Consider the following 1,898-nt stretch of genomic DNA (forward strand, 5'->3'; position numbering starts at 1 on the left):
GCTTCTGAACTCATCATTTATGAGGAAATAGCAATAGTAGAAACATTAAAAACAAACTCAGCTATTTCCACATAATGGGATTATGTAACCATCTAATCTAATAAAAGACAAAAAGGGTAATTAACCGTACCTCCGATATGCTTCCCATTGGCTAATCAGGGTGATATGCAAATTAACTGCCAACAAAGATGGAGGTTAATTTGCATAGATAGGCACAATAATGGGAAGCGAAAGGGAAGGATGGAAGAAGCCGCCTGCTGCTGACGGAACCCAGGTGACAGCTAAGAGCCGGAGAACTGGGCTGCCTTTGTGATTGGAGAACCTGGGCTGCCTTTGCTGGCTTCTGTGATCAGAGAACTGGGCCGCTTTTGTGGGCCCTGGGCCAGTAATTGGAGAACCTGGTCGAGGCAGGGAAAAGGCTGATGTCCCCTCTTCCCTGCCCTGCCCGGCTTCTCAGATCACTGCTCACCAGTGATCAGAGAACACCCAGAGGCAGGGCCAGAGGCCGGGCTGCATCGCTGCCTGGAGACATGATCCGGTCCCCTGGGGCGATGCAGCCCGGCCTCAGAAGGAGACCCAGAAGGAGACGAAGGGGACCTGGCTCCACATCACAACCCCGGCCCCAGAAGGAGACCCAGGGGCCTCCCAAGAGGGGAATCTCAGTGGTCAGATGGCGCAGTGTCGGGACAGGAATAAAGACGGAGGTGACTCAGATGCCTGGTCGAAGCATTAGACCAGCAAGCAAGGGACTCGGGGTGGGGGTGGGGTGAGGGAGGCGAGCGGAAAATAGAGAACTACAACTCCCAGGAGGCTTAGCGGCCAGCGCCTGGGTGCCTGGCCGTGATGGGCCTGTAATTTTGTGAGCCACTTTAACCTAGAGGTTTGCAAGGTTGGAAGTTCTGCGCCGGGAGCCAGGGAGAAATGGAGCTGGAGCAGAGAGAGGGGTCCATAGCAGCCATGGGCTTTGAGGAGTTCTCAGCACCTCCCGGCTCGGAGCTGGTGCTGCCTCCACTGGTCGGTGGTCACATCCTGGAAAGTGAGCTTGAGACCCAAATGGAGTTGGTGTCTGGGGGTCTGGGCAGCTCCAGTCTCCAGGAGCGAGTCGAAGAGGAGGAGACAGCCCAAGGCCAACGGAGGCGGTGCCAACGGGAGCTCAATCACAGGAAGTACCAGGCACTGGGTCGGCGCTGCAGGGAGATCGAGCAGGTGAACAAGCGGGTCCTGAACAGGTTCCATCAGGTACAGAGGATAACACAGAGACTCCAGCAGGAGCAGAGGTTCCTCATGAGGGTGCTGGACTCCTATGGCGACGACTACTGGTCCAGCCAGTTCACCATCTTACTGGAGGATGCGGGAAGCCAGGGCATAGAAGCCCCACCCCAGGCAACACTGAGAACGAGCCTCCAGAGAAAGAGGGGCTATCCCTGCTCAGGAGGACGCCAGCGCCTGCAGAAGCCAGCAGCCCGGCTTCTGGTGAGGGGCCCAGCAGTTGGAAGAGGCGGCGAGTGCCACGGGAAGGGCGCCGGGCGGGAATCCTGCTGTCTCCGGAGCTGGCCCCATGCAGATAAAGGTGGAGGAAGACTTTGGCTTCAAAGCGGTGGAGGCTCTGGACTCCAGTTGGGTTTCTCGGGGGCCAGACAAGCTGCTTCCCTACCCCACCCTAGCCAGCTCCCCTTTTGACTGACCCCCCAATAAACAGACCCCATGCTCTCCTTGGGAAAAAAAAAGCTTATAGAGGCATACTTATAGGATCAAATAGTATAAATATAGATGTAACAGGACAATAAAAAGAGAACCTGGCTACAATGATCACCTGAACGCTGCCTCTGTGTCATTCCTTCTTCGCCGACTCTGTCCACACCTTTGGGAGCCCCTGGACCTGCTGAGGCAGGACCCCA

General features: G+C 56.2%; 1 pseudogene; it reads left to right on the plus strand.

The window, feature by feature from the left end:
* Nucleotides 1-873: 873 nt before the first annotated feature.
* On the plus strand, nucleotides 874-1,684 carry LOC118675221 (annotated as a pseudogene).
* The last annotated feature ends 214 nt before the right edge of the window (nucleotides 1,685-1,898 follow it).

This window comes from Myotis myotis, unplaced genomic scaffold (assembly GCF_014108235.1).
Source record: "Myotis myotis isolate mMyoMyo1 unplaced genomic scaffold, mMyoMyo1.p scaffold_m19_p_2, whole genome shotgun sequence".
NCBI lineage: Eukaryota > Metazoa > Chordata > Mammalia > Chiroptera > Vespertilionidae > Myotis > Myotis myotis.